The 20,090-nt window shown below is 42.2% G+C and overlaps 2 protein-coding genes across 5 annotated transcripts in view; one reads left to right on the forward strand and one right to left on the reverse strand.

Annotated features, from left to right (window-relative positions):
• Positions 1-20,090, reverse strand: part of LOC143962129 (uncharacterized) — a 350,250-nt gene that overhangs the window by 160,702 nt on the left and 169,458 nt on the right. The gene's annotated exons all lie outside the window — the stretch shown is intronic.
• The window catches only part of SHROOM1 (shroom family member 1), a 110,570-nt gene continuing 96,806 nt past the window's right edge, over positions 6,327-20,090 (forward strand). For 2 of the 4 annotated variants that reach the window (XM_077473211.1, XM_077473212.1), the window contains exon 1: positions 6,327-6,687. The gene's annotated coding sequence lies outside the window, so the exon portion shown is untranslated. The remainder of the gene's footprint in view (positions 6,688-20,090) is intronic. The other 2 variants (XM_077473214.1, XM_077473213.1) reach the window with 1 other exon arrangement.

The following is a 20,090-nucleotide window of genomic DNA, read 5'->3' on the forward strand; positions in this document are numbered from 1 at the left end:
GATTGTAAGCTCTAGCGAGCAGGGCCATATGATTCCTCTTGTTTTCCAAATTGTAATGTAACTGTAATGTCTGCCTTAATTTTGTTAAGCGCTGCACAAACTGTTGGTGCTATATAAATCCTGTATAATAATAATAATAATACTTACTCCCATGTGAATGTTAGATACAATGTAGCACATGGCTATGCCTATTGTAGAAAAGTATATTAGTTCATAGGTCTTTTCTATGGGTGTGGAAGACATTTCTGGTTATATTTAGCAGCCAAATGACAGACCTTTCATCTTTTGTCCCTCTTTTAAGTCTAATTAATATAGATGCATCTGAATGAGTGTAGCGCCTTAAAACGTGAACATTTTTACTGTAACCGATACCCACCAGATTCCAAACATAATTTTTCTATTCTAGACTACAAACACATTTTCATATGCATTTTCTTCATAGATGTACTTCTTTGAAATATTCTCGCTTTATTGAAGTGGCATGTGACCTGCGCAGTGGCCATCACATGATCGTGCTCCTCATACACACAGCAGGAGTTTTATCACATTCTTGTATAAAGGTCAGCTACTGTCTCCTCCTGAAACCCAGCTTAGAATTTCCCCTCTGCTCTCCTTTTTATCAGAAACGTGGTTGCTCTGGATTTCCTCGTGTGAGACGGCTTTATTTAACTCCTGCACATAGTTCACGGAGTGCTTATATGAAGTTTTCAATTTCCACCCAAGTATTACTTGGAAACAAGATGATGCCATGGAAACAGAGCTCACGCTAAGAGCAGACGACATCAGCAAATGGCTGTGTACAGCCGGGTCATTTTCACTACCTCATGATTACACTGATATTTACCTCAAGTGACCTTCATTGTTAGGAATGTACAAGCTACAACCACTTATCTGGAGTATCTAAGCACCACAGTGTCCAGCAATACTGTGCATTACTCCTGTAAGGTTAATTTCAGGAAAATGCAATTTTCTGTGATGTTTTCCTCACCCGAAAGGGGAAGTTCTGCTTCCCCCCCCCCGACTTTTGTCACATTATTTGTTGTGGGAGCGGGTACCTAGTTATTATAGGTACTTGCTCCCACTTCCGCTTGGATCGCTTAGGAGGCCTACCCAGGGCTGTGGATAAGGGGGTACTACCAGTCCTCCTGTAAGGGGCCCAGGCCAACACGGGGGGGGGGGGCAGAAAGCTGAGTGCATCGGATGTGGGCAGGGAGGGTGGGGAGGCAATCACTGGAACCAATCCCCTGTATGGCTCTCTCTGCAGCAGCTGAAAGCTGGCTTCTCCTCTCCCTCCCGCTGCCTTTCAGCTGCTGAAAGAGCCATACAGTGAATCGGTTCCAGTAATTGCCCCCCCCGCCGTACTGATCACCCTCCCTGTGCACCATATGTCTCCTCCTGCTGCTGAGGCCCCCTCCCATCTACCAGTGCTGCCAGCTTCCCTCCTCTCCTCATCGGCAGCTGCAAGCAAACAATAGGATCCTTCAGGATGGAGAGTGGGGGAAGAGTCCTGTAAACATATCACCTTTACCAGCCCCTTCCTTTCTTGAATCAACACAATGGGGGTTATTTATGAAAGGCAAATCCACTTTGCACTGCAAGTGCACTTGGAAGTGCAGTCGCTCTAAATCTAAGGGGTAGATCTGAAATGAGGGGAAGCTCTGCTGATTTTATCATCCAATCATGGGCAAGCTAAAATGCTCTTTTTTATTTTCCTTGCATGTCCCCCCCGGATCTACAGCGACTTTACTTCCAAGTGCATTTTCAGTGCAAAGTGGATTTTCCTTTAGTAAATAACCCTCAATGAGTGACCGGTGACTTTAAGGGATGGTCCCTGATTTGAAGCAATGGCCCTCTGTCCCTCATTGCCATCTCAAAAAGTTGGGAGGTTCCGGTATTAATCATTCACTGTGTTCATTCATAACTGAAGCATAGTAAACTTCAGGGGTGGGGGAAGGGGCCTGTCAGGTTGGCTGTATGGGGCCCCATGGTTTCTAACAGCTGCCCCCCGGCCCTGCCTCCACCCCTAGACTTCTGGGACACATCACAGGTCCCGGAAGGTTGCAGGACCACTCACATGGCACAACACAGCCTGCGCATGTGCAGTGGGAAGCCAGCTGTGAAGCTGTGAAACCGCTTCCCACTGTTAACATGTCAGCACCGGGGACCCAAAGACTGGCGAAGACCCGACCGGGATGAGCTCAGTCAGTGCTAAGTCGCACCCCAAAGCTCAAAAACATGGTACCAATTGCTGTCTTGAAAGGTAAGGCGTCTGTAAATGACATTACCACTTCCCCCACTCATCCTGAAACATCATCTGTGTGTACCTGCAGTAGCAGCCAGAGGGAGAGGAGGGAAGCCGGGCGGGCAGTGGTGCAGGAGGGGGCCTAGGGCCGCATGTGGTGATTAGGGTGTGCCAGGGCACACCTGGCACACCCTGTGTGCATGTCTATGACCACTGTGGTGGCACCATTTACTTACCCACCAAACATTAAGAAGATTAGATTCTTGCCATGACATGTGTGCAACCCTGTCTGCTGCCTTTGCAGCTTAAATGATGATCCACTGTGATCAGGCAAGCATTTTACTGCAGAAGAGAAGTGCAATGTCTCCTCTGCAAAAAAAAAAAAACATGCCTACCGGCTCACAGCAATCCCCTGACTGTAAACTGAGCTGTGCATGTGCAACTCAGCTTACAGCAGCTGGGCCAATCCTGCTGGGATGACTAGCTCCTGCACATGTGCATGAGTGATGCCGTGCCCCACTGGCCAATGAAGGTGGCCAAAACCCAACACAGAGTAGAATTGGGAAGGTGAGTATTCTACCTGTAATTCCGCTTTAAGGGTGGTGTTGCCCAACATAACCATAATGCAACATCAACAGAAATAACACTGGCAGAAAGTGGTGTTGTTCACACCTATGAGAATGGTTAAAAATCAAAATAAATCTCAATGCATATGGTATGATGTGCGACATTCGATACAAAATACATTGAAACACACATTAAAAAAGTGAGACTACTACCGTGAGCTGTATTTTATTGGGCAAACCTTTAACAAACAGTTTTCTGTTAATGCATATGAATGTGTGCTGACAAGTGTTTTAATGCACTTCCATTGCTTTGAATGTAAAATGGAAGAAAATGCATAAGGCTCTGTTCACACTTGTGCGACTTGTCATGCAACTTTAAAAGACCGGTGCGATTTTGCCATGATTGACGCGCTGAAATCGTGACAAATCGCAAAGCGCGATGCTGTTGCCCAACAGAGGCTCCTGCTCCTTTTTGAGTGACAAGCTTTATGTGTTGTGATTGCAGTGCAATTTCTCGTGGTAAAATCGCACTGTGATTGGGGTGCCATTAAGAAATAGTGGCATCACAAGCGCATCCCATGTTTTGCCATGATTTTGAATCGTGGGCAGAATTGTGGATTCCACCTGCGATTCAAATTGCCTAGGTATGAAAATAGCCTAATGCCGCGTACACACAATCGGAATTCTCATTGGAAAAAGCTCTGATGGTTTTCCCGAAGGAATTCCGCTCAAGCTTCCAATCGTTTAGAACGTGGTGACGTACAACACATACGACGGGACTAGAAAAAGGAAGTTCAATAGCCAGTAGCCAATAGCTTCCGTCTCATAGTTGAATCTGAGCATGCGTGAGTTTTGGTGTATCGGAATTGCATACACACGATCGGAATTTCCGAAAGAAAGTTTTTCTGTCAGAAAAATTGAGAACATGCCATCAATTTTTGGCTTCCGGAAATTCAGACAGCTAAATTCTGATGGCGCATACATATGGTCGCATTTTCCGATGAAAAGCTCTCATCAGTCTTTTTCTAGCCGGAATTCCGATCGTGTGTATGCGGCATTAGAGTAATTCTATCATCTGATGGAAAGGACCTGTGTAGCTTAGCAGTAGGAGAATGTTTAGGTTCACATGTTAGCTTTTCCCTTCCTAGTCAATTTTTTTAGCCCTGGTTCACATTGATGCGATTTGGCATGCGATTTGATATGTCAAATCGCATGCCAAATCGGTGGCAATTTACCGGCAATGCCAGTGTCTAAATCGGTGTGATGCTGCATTTGTGGTGCCGCACCGATTCCCAAAAGTAGTTTCTGTACTACTTTTGGTGATTTCGGGGTGCAATTTCCATTGACATCTGTGCAGCAACCCGCACAGATGTCTCTGAAATCGCCCCCAAAGTCGGCACTGACATGGGGGAATGAAATTGTGTGAGTGCAGAAGAACTAGCACAATTTCATTCCTGCAGTCAGTGTGAACCTAGGCTAAAACATGTTTTTCAATTTGCTCATGCAATGATGTACGTTTTTAATGCATTTTCACATCATGCTTTTTTTCATGTCGGCTAATAAATAAAATTTGTAGGCTTGTTACCAGTGGCTAAAAATGCACACAAAACACATTATACATTTGTTTTTCAGGCCTGGTTCACACCTATTCGTTTCTCAGTGCTTTTTCAATTTTGCGAAAACGCACTACAGTTAATTTAATGTGATTTCCTACGAGTAACATTCACAGCTGTGCATTTTCATCTGGTGCCTTTTTTGTAAAAATGCAGTGCATGCGTTTTTGATGTGTCTCTGCTGCGTTTTTGCTGGTTTCTTCTGTACAGACACCTCCCAAAAACACAAAACGCATCAACTGCAATCCGCATAGGTAAGAATCTAGCCATACAGCAATTGAAAAATTGTTCAATGCTTTTTTGAAAAATGTACAGACAGTTGTGAGAGCAAATGATATTGCCATCATGTAATGACCGATTTTCAAACAATAAATTGTTTTTATTATTGCAATATTTTGGATTCTATTTTTCTTAATTTAATTTTTTCTAGGGAACAGTCACAGAAAAAAAAATATAAAAATTGCTTAGCTTGATAGTTGTATGTTTCTTGTGTGTACTATTGCTATGCTCTTTATTTTAGACATGGTCATTCGCTGACACAAGTTTTTTTCACTCATGCCCAGTCCCAACAGTTTGTTTCTTTATAGCAGAAGAGAAACACATTAAAGTGGAGCTCCAGCCCCCCCCCCCCCCCCCCCAAAATAAATAAATAAAAGTAAGCAGCTACAAGTACAGGAGAAGGAGGGGGGGGGCGAACTTCTGGGGATCTCCTGGAAGTGGGGATGGGTACCTGTCAAAAACAGGTGCTCGCTCCCCCCCAACAGGTGCCAAATGTGGCAGCGGAGGGTGGGGGGAGGAAGCAAGAGCTTCCTGTTTTGGGTGGAGCTCCGCTTTAACCGTTCAATTTATCATCCATTCGGCAGTTTTTTGGCTTAAAAAAAAACAGCACAATCGATTATCAATTTATGCCCATTACCTGGATGAAAAAATTTATGAACTGTATAACATATCAGATTTTTGAACGATTTTTCGTCCAGTGTATGGGCATCATTAGGCATTAGCATTGACTTCTATGGACCTTAAGGATAATTTACACCACGTCTTCCAGTGCGTTTTTTTTTTTTCCATCCAAAAACTTATAGAAAGTAGGTTATATGGTTTTCAATGGCATAGTTCAAACCAGTGCTTCCAGTTCCAATGCGTTCTGGTTCCAGCAAAAAAAAAAAAAAAAGCTACATTTTTACTGCACAGAACTGTACCTGATTGCAGTAAAACGCATCAAAAATGCACGTACACTCATATAAAACACACCAGACCCCAGTGAAAAAAAAAATGGAAAAAAAAAGCATCTGGAATGCACTCAGAGACGCATCAAAACGCAACAAGAATGCACCAGAACGCATAAAAAACATTAAAAAAACACATGCAGAGAGTTTTTGTGGTGTGAACTAACCCTTAAAATGCATGAAATCGGCCAAAAAGAACCTGGGCGCTTTTTCAAAAATGCCCTGCAGCGCCACACACAGACGCCAACAGGCTATAGCGTACCCACACAACTGAACTTCTCAGGCTTTCTAATATATAAAAATCTCCTTTCAAATAACAGCCTGAACAGCATCATTCCATTCAACATACAAAAAAAAAGGGGAAAAAATAAAATTATTCTGCAAAAAAAAAAAAAGGAAAAAAAAGTAATTTGCATGACTGTAGCCATTACAGATTTAACTCCTCAGCAACCAAAGCACTTCCAGGGCTTCTCGTTGACAGCCAGGGATTAACCTGTGACGGACCGGAGCTTTTCAGCATCTTGTAAGCAATGATTCTATGACAAACCCAAGCATGATCTATTGTAGTTCTAGGCACAGGTTAAACAGTTTTCAGTGTGACATCAGAGTTTCAGGTTAGTGTTCCCAGCCCCTCCCCTAGCCTGTGATTGGCGTAGAAGCCACAAGCCTGCCAGTTACCTTTCTGCTCAGAAGTAGTGTGGAGAATAGCAGGAACACAGGCTGTTTAGTTCGGACTTACGCCAGGCGAAGCCATTCGACTTTTATCAGGCAGCATATGGCTGATCGTTCCTCTATGGGGTGCTGAGAATGATCAGCAGGATGGATTCAGATCTTTAGTAGATCCTCCCTGAAAGCCAGGTAACAGGGAAGCTGTTGCTAAGATTCATTTTATTAACAACAGTGGGGAATTTCAAGGAGCTGTGAGCACGTATTACTAATAAACTGGATGGCAGACAGGCTGTTACTTCTCATCAATCAATCGATCACTTTTCCTGTGATCACAGAACTGATCAGCTAGGTCTGATCCTTTGGTTGTACAGGTAGGTTATAGAAAACATGCTTTGTATCTTATAGTATTCCTGTAGGTTGCTAAATGTTAAAAAAAAAGGCTGGGGGTCCTGCTGGATGCTTGGTATAGGAAGGTTATTATGTGGGCAGCTTAGGAAATGTGTGCCCAGGGATTTTATCCCAAATCATAGAACTTGGTGGTTTGCTAAACAACATCTGGTATGTAACCCAACATATGGAGAGACTTACCAATCACAATAGAAGGGGGTTTTATTTTGTAAGTAGTTAGATTGCTTGTCAGGTGTTTATTTCTCTAGCCTGCATGAAAATACTAAATATTGATGGATCTATACTTGTTATGGGCAACAGCACCAGTTGTCTCTGGCTCCAGGTTTTCTAAACAGGAGACTGCGAGCAAAAGGAGTCTGAAATGTACTGAATTCTATGGGGGGGGGGGGGGGGGGGGATATACTAACTATGGAGCAGCTGTGCATAGTAACCAATCAGCTTCTAGCTTTGGCTTGTTCAGTTACATTTTGAAAATGAAAGTTAGAAACTGGTTGGCATGCACAGCTGCTCCAGAATTAGGTAATTTCCACCCATGGGGAATTTTTATATATATATATATATATATATATATATATATATATATATATATATATATATATATATATATATAGTAAGCTCACAGGCCCCTCCTAACCCTCTTGTATTGAATTGTGTTGTTGCTGTATTGTCAATCTTTATATTATAAAGTTCTGCTCTATATAAATCCTGTATGATGATGATGATAATAATATAAGCGGGGCCCTCCTATTCCTTCTGTATTATAATCGTTTTACAATCTAAAGGGAGATTGTACAATTACAGTACACTTTGCAAACTGTTGGCGCTATATAAATTCTGTATGATGATGATATAAGCGGGGCCCTCCTATTCTTTCTGTTTTATCATTTTACAATATAAAGGGAGACCGTACAATTTACAATACACTTTGCAAACTGTTGATGCTATATAAATCCCATAGAAAAATATACTATAAACAATCGCTGTCATCTATTCTGCAGAGGAAAAAACCTAGTTAATCTGGTTGAAAAGACACAATTCCATCCAGCTCGACCAACATGTTTTGGTGCTTTCTGTTCCTTCAATTCTAGAGCACAAAGCTGGATATTTCAGGGAAACGTGAGCCAATCTGGTTAAAATAGGCAAGGACGTGTATGGTGTTCCTAATTTATTGGAAATTAAATATGCCCCCCCCCTCTCAGATGCAGAAGGGCAAGGAAAAGCGTCAGGGCTCGCTTTCCTGTCTGGTGTTGTTGGGTCAACCCCCCCCCCCCCCCCCCTTTTTTTTTTTTTTTTTTTTTTTTTATTTTTTTATTTTTTTTTTTTTTTCCCCCAGCAGGGCCTTTTTACTGAATGATCTGTTTGGACCAGGTGGAGTGTGGCAACTAGCCACACAGGTGGTGAATACGTTTTTAAAATCTGAACCCACAAAGTTCCATATGTACAAGGTCCAACTGCCACTTAAGATTAAAAATTTTTAAGAATGCCCACTTTTGCAGGTTGTACATTTTTATGTTCCATATAGGTGTTAAAGTAGTTATAAAGTTTTTTTTTTTTGTTTGTTTAATATACCTTAATTATCTGCTCTGTGCAATGATATTGCACAGAGTGGCCCTGAATCTCCTATTCTGGGGACCCTGCCAGTGCTTTTGGCTACAGCTGTTCTGCATTCGCCACCATAGCAAGATGCTTGCTATGGAGGGGCACGTGCAAGCTTACTCCTAAGCCTGGGCTGTGTGCATCCATAGACGCACAGAGTGGTTTGGGCACCATCCCCTGCTCCCTCCTCACAGGATTTGATTGAAAGCAGCAGGAGTTACTTTCACAGTATCCATCTCCCCCCCCCCCATGCCCCCCACCTCTCCACATCACATATGTGCAGGGAGCCATACATTCTGTACCTGGCTGTTGCACGCTGCCCCCAATTCTGCACACCTTCTGTGTGCAGGGCACCAGGGGGTCAGATCCCCTGCTGCGGTCAGTGCTGTGATCTGGCTGCAGACTTCTGTCCCCCACACACCAGGGTCTAGTGGGTACTTTCCCCACAGCTGCGTGTCTGATGCAGCCTCGTGGGTGGGGGGGGGGGGGTGAAGCCTGTTGCCTGGGCACTCTGCTCAGCATCAGATTGCCCATTCACAAATTTGCGCCCCGGCTCAAATATATTTTCCTGAGCTGGGGAAAGTAGTCTTATTTTTTTTTCCCTATGCTGCCAGCCCTGTGTGCTACTTATGCTTTTGAGGGTCACAGGTCAGGCCTCCAGGAGTGACCCTCGGCCTCCCATTTTCCCAGCTGCCTCTTCCCTCTCCCCTCTTCCTGACCTGGCACAGGCTGCCAAGACCCTGCCTCTATTGGGACAAGCCATCCAATGCCCTTTCCACCCCACCAGAGGCCACGGGCCCTCTGGTGACTTAAGTGTGTGTCCCTGAACCCAGCTAGCCTCCTTTGCTGTACCATATAGACGCCCCTTCTTCCTTGCTGTGCCTTCTGGTTGCTCTGTGGACTGTTTTCCGTTTGCTGTCCCATATTATTGTCCTGAGGATCATTCAACCCTTGCTGTACCTTATGGTTGCTCTGTGGACTATTACCCTTTTTGCTGTCACATATTGCTGTCCTGAGGATCATTTAACCCTTGCGGTACCTTTTGGTTGCCTGGTGGACGATTTCTCCTTTGCTGTCCCATATTGCCATCATGAGTATCATTCTCCCTTGCTGTACCTTCTGGTCGCCCTGTGGACTGTTTCCCTATTGCGGTGCCCTATTGCCATTCCGTGGACTCTTTATCAGTGTTGTGATACATTGTTACCCTGTGGATTGCTTCTCTGTGTTATATCCTACTGCCACCCTTGCTGTACACTCGCGTACCCCAATAAACTCCTGCAAGTCGGGTTCTGAGTGCTTTCTCTCTGCGCTCCTAGATTGTCACATTCACACGTTTGCACGCAGCCACAAATCAATGACCGGCAGAGAGATGCTGTGGCTGTACCCATGTAACCACACATCCCAGCACTTCAACGCATGCAGAAATAAATGAGTGGCTCTGAATGAAGATATTTTTCTAGGAGCTAGCAAGTTTTTTTTTATTTTTATTTTTTTTTTTTTCCCTTAGTTGTTTGGCGTTTGCAGTTTGTCTAACCCTGTAGCATTTATCAAAGCCTTGCAATTACTGATCTGATAGCACACACTGCATAGCTAGAATTTATAACTAACTAGTTGGGAGGGGCCACAAGAGGAACAGCCTTACAGAAGCACAATGTGTGGATTGGTTGATTCGTATGCAACCGATGACGTGTAATACTTCTTATTAGCACTAAAATGCAAAGATTGTTGAATTGTCGAATTTTCTGATCTAGATAATATGTGAAACATTTTAAAGGAACCTGTCAGGATATGAGGGCAACCATAGCCAGATGCGAGGCTATCATCCTCTGTTTTCCAAGGTACAGGGCTGTCATTCTTTTCCTTGCTTCCCTACTTAGTTAGAGGTGAGTTCCAGGCTTCCCCCAAAAAATGGAAAGTCAGCAGCTACAAGTACTATAGCTGCTGACTTTTAATATAAGGACACTTACCTGTCCAGGTGCCCTCGCCCAAGATGATTCTTCACTACATCCTAACCACACGGGGAGGAAATGATCCTAGCTTAAAGAATTTCTTAAAATTTAGCTTGTACCTTTTTGGTATATCATTGACATTTGAAGACTTCTTTAACTATGGTCACTTGTACCACACCCCCCTTACACCAATGGTAACCTGCTTTTCTGGAAACTGTAAGGATTCTGCTCCTTATCTCTTGTTTTCTTACTGGTTACTTGCTGCATTCCCTTGTCCTACATCCATCTCTTCTTTCCTGTCCCCTTATCTATTGTCCCTCTGTACTGAGACTGTTTATCTGTACATCTTTGGGGGGGGGGGTCACCTGGGTTGGATCTAGCAATAGTTGGTACCATTGTCACCTTTCTGGTTATACCAGTAAGTGCTGGCTGTAGATGGTATGCTATAACAAAAAGTAATTTTTGAAGGCATCCATTCATTTATTGTGTAGTAAGGTATAAATAGGGATGTAAACCGTTTTTATGCCTTTTGGATCACTTATCGTATAACAGCAAAACTTTTGATGATGACATATTAATGTTAAAGGAGCAAAACAATTGATGCTTGCAAAATGTATATTATGGCAGCTAAGCAATTCTTTGTCAGTGATCTCTTACCCCTCTTTAATAGGCACCAGGATATGTAAACAAAGCAGTACAATATTGATGAAGTGAACCATTAATGCTAATGTGATTGGGAGCAGCAGGGCACTTCTTGTTGTGTCAGTGCCAATGCATACGCTGTTATTTCAGCCTCACGGAAGTCATACCTAAATTCTGCCTTTTATTAATGCATTGCATTGTTGGTGTCATCAGGGGTAACTTCTTGGAATAAGAGGAGCTTTTCTACAGAGATATTGTGCAATGGATGAAAAGTGGGCCTGGGCAAAGATCAGCTGTACGATGCCTAATGGAGTGCTGTTTTTATTTATCAATGATTTGCATCATGCATAGCAGGGTGGATTTAATTGAAATCATAATTTTTAAAGAGCGACTGTCATCTTTGTCCCACAGCGGCTCCTCCTCTGACCCCCTGTTGACTCACCAATATTCCTAGTCACTTTAATGGGACGGCTGGTGATGCAACAGCGACACAACAAGGTGAGGCACGTGGCGGCAGCAGGTGCGTGGATGCCCACTAACAGGTGCTGCCATAATGAATATGAAATGACAGGCGCTCTTTAAATGTAAGGACTTGCTGGTGGTTAGAATCTTTCATATTTGCAAACAAAATGAAGGTTTCCTATTTATAATAATTGCTTTTTACTAAACTGACAGCTTATTATCAGAACAGTTTGTAGTGTACATAGATTTGCAAAACAATGAGATAAAGGAATATTCCTGAACTTTTGTTTTAGCTCATGGTCACTGTGAAATTGTGTGAAATGCACTACATTGATGCAGTTATCTCTTGGATTCATTGAATGGGCCTACCAAAATGTAAATATTGCAGAATATACAGCCTCATTCTATATAACTAAACTCCATTTCCTGCTGAATAAACAAAATTATTAATGTGTCTTAAATAGAAAACCATCTTTAGATAGATTTTTTTTTTTTCCTCCCAAAGCATTTTATTAAAATAAATTTGATAAAAGTAAAAAAAAATGTAATTTAAATCCAACAAATATATATATATATATATATATATATATTATTCTCTATCATCTATTTATTCATTTATTTTTATCCACCCTGGGACATAGTCTTGTACACACATTTTATTACCTACCACAGGGGTAGGCAACCTTTTAAGCACAGTGTGCCGAAATATGTTTTCAAAGAAACTGAGAGTTCCGATTTTTATAACTATCATGAAAAAGGATTTTAATTGAGTAATAGTGATAAATTAACATCCTGCACTCCCATGCCTCAGATCGGCCCCAATTCCTGCACCTTCACATCCCAGATCACTGCCCCCTCCCCCCCGCAAATCTGTTTCTCCACTGTGCCCCCCCCTGCAAACCTGTTTCGCCACTGTCGTGGTCCCCCCTGCACATCTGCCCCACCGCTGTACCATCTTTTCTTCTTTCCTAACACTGAACTTATCTTCTCATCTGTCCCACCACTGTACCCCCTTCTCATGTGTTCCACCGATGTACCTCGTTTCTCCTCTGCACATTTGCCCCACCTCTTTAACCCCCTGCTCATCTGTCCCACCAATGTACCTCTTTTCTCCTCTGCCCTGCCACTGTACCCCCCCCTACTCTTCTGATCTGCCGCTGAACCCCCATTCTCATCTGCCCCAACACTGAACCCCCCCTTCCCTGCTCATTTTTCTTACCACTGTAACTAGGGGTGCATCGAATGGAAATTTTGGTGCCAAGCTGAAAATGCAGGATGCACTTCGCCGAAAACCATAAATGACAGTTTTTTAAAAAATATTTATATTTTTATATAGAATTGTATTGTATTATATTCGACTTTTTAATTAATATCATCAATTTAAATTTAATATGAATTTATTTTTGGACATTATTGGCACCTTCAGTGCAAGAGAGATCAAGAAAAATGCAGTCTGCAGTCTCTAACCATCTCTTGTATCATGTCTGCAATCTAGACATGTGCAATTTGTTTAGTTCCAAATTTCGTTTTTAATGAATTGTAGACACATTTTGGAAATATCCAAATTTCTGAATATTCAGAAATTCTAAATTTCGGAAATCCAAAAATAAGAATGAAGATTCGAAAATTCAAAAGAACGACAATCTGAAAATTAAAAAAAAAAACAGAAAATCTGAAAACGAATAAACTATTAAATTATAGGTATTGGAATGTCCTTTCAAATTTGGCTGTTAATGAATGTAACGAATAGAAATTTATCTGAAGTTACGAATTATCCGTAATAATGAATGCCCTATCTTAACGAACAGAATGTAACAAATTAATAATAAAAACGTATTATTTATTATTCGTTCTGTTCCATTTGTTTACATTCTTTATTTCGGATAATTCGTAATTTTAGATAAATTCGTATCGTTACATTCATTAACAGATTTGAATTGCCCGGGCTGCAGTAACAATGTCCCACCTCCTGTGATACGTCCCGCCATGGGATCAGTGTGCCATCTATCACAGGAGGCGGGTCATTGTTACTGTGTTCCCTGCAATTTAGCTCCATGACACACAGAGATCGTGGAGGACTGGGCGTGCCAGGTTGACATTCCCACAGTGGGCGGTACCTGGGGTGGACTCCGCCCCCCTTTCGGTACACCTCTAACTGTAACTCCCTGCTCATCTGCCCCATCACTGTACCCCCCTGCTTTTCTGTCCCACTGCTGAACCCCCTTTTCACTCTTTCCACCACTGTATCCCCTTGCTACCTGCACATCTGCTACACGCCGTATCCCCATGCTCTTCTGTTTTGCTACTGAATCACCTTCTCATCTGTCCTAACACTGAACCCGTCTGCTCATCCCACCACTGTAACCCACTTTCTCATCTGCCCCATCAATGTACCTCCTGCACATCTGTCTCACCATTGTACCCTCCCCCCCCCCCCCACTCATCTGTCCCACCAATACACCTCCTTTCACATCTGCCCCACTGCTCTACCCCCTGCTTTAAACCCCCTTCTCATCACTTCCACCACTGTAGCTCCCTGCACATCTGTCCCTCCTCCTGAACCCTCCTGCTCATTTTCCCACCGCTGTACCCTCTTCTCATCTATGATATGCAGAGGAGCCACACCTACCTGTCCTGGCACACTCATCCTGCTGATCCACCTCTCACATCCAGCCCACGTGAAGTGTGTGATGTATGTTATGTCACAAGCATATGGAATGGATGTGCAATGAGGAGCACAAGTCGAGGCATTTTCTGAAAGCAGTAGGCCTGTGTGCAGGATCATAAGTTGGGCCCTCGCAGCTGAGAAAAAGTGCGGCGCTCTGCTCCACAGGAAAAGTTGGGTGTAATTTTTTCATTGCGCTGAATACTGGCTGCAGCTTAAAGGGACACCGAGTGCAGAGGGGTCCAGTAGTAAGTGATGGAAAGGTTCAGGAATAATTTCAACAAAGTTCTCAGAAGCTCAACAGTAATTCCACAAACTGTCAGCTGATTGGGGTTTTCTCAATCACAGTGAAATCCCTTCTTTCTGGGATTGGTAGTGGCAACCAAGCGAGTCATCGGAAAAATGAAACGGCTCATGTGACTAGGTGTGTGATTGCCATCATCCCTATGGTAACAAGAAAAATGTGAAAAACCTCTAGTTTGGGATTTTTAAGGCATAATATTTTAGAAAGAAATAGAAATATATATGAAATTAAAAACAATGCATGATGTATTGGATCAGAGCTGGAAGTGGAATTTCCCAACTACTTGCTGAATGACCACCAGTGGAAATCGGATGGTAAAGAGTAGAGGGATATTCAACGTGTTTTCGAATAATAAATACATAAGCAAAATCTTCATCGGGGATTTATATCACTTCTGAAAATACAAAATGTAGCATTTTAGCATTCGCATAAATACCATATAAAGTACACATTTTCAATGGCTGCAAACATGACATGAACACTTGCATTCTAAATACATGTTTAAGTAACTTTTGGCAGAAGCATTCCCCATATCTCGGTGGAAAAAGCCCAAGATCTGCATAAACCGCCCTTCACCGTGTAAAGGACTGCTGGATGCGATCCAAACATATGGCACTCAAAGCAGAGAGGGACACCTTGGGCTATTTAAAGACATATAAAAAGAAATAAGCCCAATGGGTGATAGGTATACACATACATTACCCACACTACAACGCCATCTGTTGGGGTGTAAAAACATCCCTCAAGAGAGCAGGTTTGCAAACCCTGAACTTAACTTTTTTTATTTACTGTTAGGGGCAGTTTGCTTATAAAGTCCAAATGTTCCAGAGTAGTAGAACTTCTGCTGCCTGTATTGGCGCGGCTCCACCGGTTTTGACTCCTCCAGATATGATGTGGAGGGGGGGAATGGCACTAGCTGCAGTCCCTAGCGTCTCCATATACTGTGCAGGCGCACCGCAATGATGTCCGAAGCATCGCCGGCACCTCCCGCATTGCCGCGTCACATCTGGCCTGACGGATGACGACGTCCAGAGACCAGATTGGCGGCCATATTGGAAACAGAAGCCGCCGACACAAAAGCATCCTCTGGTGATTGGATTACTAATACAACAAGAGGAGGACAAAATGGCCCTGATATAAAATATCAGGGCCTTTGTGTGCTGGGTACAGGTGTGAGTGCTTGATACCTCATGCAGTGTCAATGTGGTCCCTTCTATGTGGGCAAGACACGGCAGAAATTGGGCATATGCATTGAAAAACATATGCACAGTATGAGAATAGGCAACCTGAACTTACCCCCAGGGTAGACACATTGCCAGGGGACATAATTACAGACTGCCAAATGTTAATGTGGTTTAAATACCTGATGAAGATTTATGCATTTATTATTCGAAACGCATTGGATATCCCTCTACTCTTTACCATCCAATTTCCACTGGTGGTCATTCAGCAAGTGGTTAGGAAACGCCACTCCCAACTCTATCCAATACATAATGCATTCTTTTTATTCTATGTATAATTATGCAACATGTTGAATTTTTCTACTCAATTTGTAATTTATTATTTTATTTTTTTATATGTTAAAATAACATTTCTTATATATAGAATTTATTTCTAAAATATTATTTTATTGCCTTTGTGTCTCACTGGCACTTCCCTGCAGTGCTCTGCTGAAGCGGAAGGAGTCGAGTGCCGTCCAAAAGAGGCTTCGCGTGGCGGGGGCTGCCTACCCCTGCCCTACCATTTAGCTTGTGAAGATTTTGTACTGTGATCCTTATTTATTTATTTATTTTTTATTTTTTCTGTGTTTTAAAACCATTCCGCCAATGTTCTGGTTGAGGTCCATCAGAAGAACCTGCTATTTTTCAAGGTGTTTAAATCTAACCTTTTTATTTTTAGGACAAAGTGCAATTTTAACACATAACTGCTTTAGTATATCCAGGAAGATCAATCAGGTTTGCAAACTTTTCCTGTTGTGTCCTCAAGAAGAGCTGCTCAGTGTTTTGTTGGTTACTATATCCTGGCCAACAGTAGGGTAAAAGTCATCTGCAGATGCCTCCAAACGCACATTAAAATAAAGCATCCTTGGTATATCTCTAAGTGTGCATGCTCACAGTTCTTAGCCTTTTCTACTCCCCTTTTCTTTTAGGGCTGAACCACATGTTTGTGCTACATTAACACATGTAGCGTGTGTTCATTTTGAATGGCCCCTAACCATTCACCATGTATAGCAGCACACCATATGATACACACTAACTTACTACAGTGGTTGGCCATGTTGGCATTAATGCTGCATGTCCTAAGTTCGCTAAGTTGTTGTGTGGTGGTGTTGGTTTTATTTTATTTATTTTTTTCTTGAAAAATCAACACAAGGGATGATATTTACATTCAATAAGTGTCCCTTGTGCTAGTGGCAGCTATCTTAGTTTAAATCTTCAGCGCTCTATGAATGCAAAAGGTTGACCTTTTTTATTCAACCTCTTCTTTCTCCATTTATAGAGCATTTTTCAATGTTGGAATTATATAACAGGTCCAGCAGCTGTCCCCCCGCAGCACTGGAAAATTACTATTGGGTCAGGGCAGGGTTTAGAGGACTGAAGATTTCAACTTGGGAGTGCAGCCATCAGCCCAAGGGACACTTCTAAGTAAATGTAAGTGCTGTCCCTTGTGTTTGATATAAAAATACTCACTATAGCTGTTTTTCCTGGTACATACCTCCTATGGTGTTACATTGTTTTAACTAAGAGCATGATGGACATGCCCCCCCCAGTGTCTCTGTATAGGTGAATATGATTACCTTCTGTATTTTCAGCTGGTAAATAGCTAATCTCAAGCAAAATCTAGGTTTGTCTCTGATGTTTTAAGGAAATATCTTTTTCTACATGCAATAACAGGCCATGCAGGTTCTTTCACAATGCTAAGTGTCGCACTTTTTCCTTCTATACTTGCAATTATCCATGCGCAACACTTACCTTGCCTTTCACTTTTCTGCATTCCATCTCTTGTGTCCATGCCTCGATAAGTGATGCACGTTATCACCCCAGTGATGTAACTGGCTGTAATATTCTATTGTTATATTATATGTTCCTGACATCCAGAGACAGAATATAGGAGACATGTTTGGTTGGTTCCTCAAAACTATAAAAATAACATCTAATAAAAAACAAACAAACAAAAAAAAAAAACGTCAACGGCTTTAGGTACACTTTTTTTTTTTTTTTTTAAACCAACTCTTGCCCCCATTCACACCGGAGCATTTTGAAACTTGTTTCCAGATTGGCTTCCAGTGCTCAACCCTCCGATTTCCCTTTTTATTTTATTGAGCCTGTTCACATCTGATTGACATGATGTCATTCAATGTTCAGAAACAGTACAAGAGCTTGCATGGAGCACTATTTTGTGTTTTTTAATTCTAATAATATCACCAAAAAAAAAAACTTTTCAAGTACGATTTTGCACCTAGTGAATGTGTATCCTCTTAGTAACTTACATTGAGCTAAAACAAAAATGCTCAAGATTAAAAATGCATAAAAAAAAAAACCCCCCACCAAAGACACTAACCCTCAATTGTGAATGTAGCCTTAAAAGAGAAGTGAGGGATTTTAAAAATATAAACGGTCATACTCAGGTGGTTGCAACATTGGTCTGATGCTGCATCTGTCCTCCCCCACCACTTCTAAGACAAGAACTCAGCGGTTAAAGAAAACCAATCACTTGGGTTTTCAGTCTTCAGAGAGCTGGTCACTGCCAGTCATCGGCTCTCTGCTCTCCTTATCTTCTCCACAACTTTATCCATGACCTGTCTGGTGTGTTCCTTGGCCTTCGTGATGCTGTTCGTTCACTAAGGTTCTCTAACAAACCTCTGAGGGCTTAACAGAACAGCAGTATTTATACTGAGATTAAATTACACAGGTGGACTCTATTTACTAATTGGGTGTCTTCTGAAGGCAATTGGTTACACTAGATAAGAGTAAAGGGGGATGAAAAGCAAATGTATGGCACACTTTTCACATATTAATTTGGAAAACCATTTATCATTTTCCTTCCACTTCACAATTATGTGCCACTTTGTGTTGGTCTATCACATAAAATCCCCATAAAATCCCTGCTGGGCTATTGTATTCTGACAGCAGCCCTCAAAACGGGGGCAGAGAGATGAAATTACAGTTGTTACATTGATTATAATTATTGTAAGCAATGCTTAAAGTCTAAGACTGCTTTCACACCAAGCTGCCCATAGTGCGGCGGAAAAACGCAGCTATTTTTAGCGATGTTTTACCGTTGGATTTGCAGTGCATTTCAGCCGCTAGCGGGGGGTAAAAGCGCAGAGAAAGGGTTAAAACTGCCCACAATAGCAGCGTTTTGCTGGCGGTATTGCAGCGCTGCCCCATTGATTTCAATGGGGAGCAGCGATGGAGGAGCGGTAAACTCACCGCTCCAGAGAAGCTGCTGGCAGGCTTTTCCTGTCAGCGCACCGTATATATATATATATATATATATATTATAATTTGTGCTCATAAGTCTACATACCATGGCAGCATTTATGATTTCTTGTCAGTTTTTCAGAGAATATGAATGTTAACACAAAAACATTTCTTTCACTCATGGTTTAGTGTTTGGCTGAAGCCATTTTGTTGTCAATCAACTGTGTTTACTCTTTTTAAATCGTAATGGCAACAAACTACCCAAATGACCCTGATCAAAAGTTTACATACCCTGGTGATTTTGGCATGATAACATGCACACAAGTTGACACGAAGGGGTTTGAATGGCTATTAAAGGTAACCATCCTCACCTGTGATCTGTTTGCTTGTAATTAGTGAGTGTGTCTGTGTGTGTGTGTGTGTGTATAAAAGGTCAATAGGTTTCTGGACTCCTGACAGACCCCTGCATCTTTCATCCAGTGCTGCACTGACGTTTCTGGATTCTGAGTCATGGGGAACGCAAAAGAATTGTCAAAGGCTCTGCGGAAAAAGGTAGTTGAACTGTAAAAAACAGCAAAGGGATATAAAAACTCGAATCAAGAAGTGGAAAATGAGGGTTTCTGTTGAAACCAAACCACGGTCAGGTAGACCAACTAAAGTTTCAGCCACAGCTGCCAGGAAAATTGTTCAAGATGCAAAGAAAAATCCACAAATAACTTCAGGGGAAATACAGGACCCTCTGAAAACATGTGGTGGGGCTGTTTTCAAGATGCACAATAAGGAGGAACTTGAAGAAAGATGGGCTGCATGGTCGAGTCGCCAGAAGAAAGCCATTACTATGCAAATGCCACAAACTATCCCGCTTACGGTATGACAAGCAGCACAGAGACAAGCCTCAAACCTTCTGGCACAAAGTCATTTGGAGTAAGGAGACCAAAATGTAGCTTTTTGACCACAACCATAAACTCTACATTTGGAAAGGAGTCAAAAAGGCCTATGATGAATGGTACGGAGGTGGATCGCTGGTGTTTTGGGGATGTGTGCGCTACAAAGGCACAAGAAATTTGTTCAAATTTGTTCAAAATTGTTGAAAAGATGAATGCAGTATGTTCTCAAAAATACTGGAGGAACATTTGCATTCATCAGCCAGGAAGCTGCACATGGGACGTATTTGGACATTCCAACATGACAATGATCCAAAACACAAGGCCAAGTCGACTTGTCATTAGCTACAGCATTATAAAGTGAAGGTTCTGGAGTGGCCATCTCAGTCTCCTGACCTCAATATCATTGAGCCCCTCTGTGGAGATCTCAAACATGCAGA

Source organism: Lithobates pipiens, unplaced genomic scaffold (assembly GCF_037356315.1).
Source record: "Lithobates pipiens isolate NorthernLeopardFrog02 unplaced genomic scaffold, aLitPip1_a1.2 Scaffold_8, whole genome shotgun sequence".
Taxonomy (NCBI): Eukaryota; Metazoa; Chordata; class Amphibia; order Anura; family Ranidae; genus Lithobates; species Lithobates pipiens.